We start from the raw sequence: 336 nt of genomic DNA, 5'->3' as shown, positions 1-336 counted from the left end.
CGAACTTATCCCTGTGTGGGATCTCTTCCAGTTAACCTCACCATATAAGCCAGTAGTACTTAGATAGTCAAGAAAGTCATTAAGTTAGTTTTAAGCAAAGAAAAGTAAATAGTGAGTTAGCGACAAAACCAAACCAGAAAATATATAATATTTTCTTGTGTTTCCTTGAATGAAAAAGATATGAGTTCAATTTCAAGAACCCCAAGGCTAGTGTCACGAAACTTGCACCGAAGGTGTGCTGGAATTGGGCGATAATAATTATTTTTATGTATAGGATTCGATTTCAGACTATTTTTATTACGGCTGATCCTTAAAGATGCCACAATTTCATATTAA

Source organism: Cydia pomonella, chromosome 1 (assembly GCF_033807575.1).
Source record: "Cydia pomonella isolate Wapato2018A chromosome 1, ilCydPomo1, whole genome shotgun sequence".
In the NCBI taxonomy this organism is placed as follows: Eukaryota; Metazoa; Arthropoda; class Insecta; order Lepidoptera; family Tortricidae; genus Cydia; species Cydia pomonella.
Note: the sequence above shows the minus strand (reverse complement) of the source record.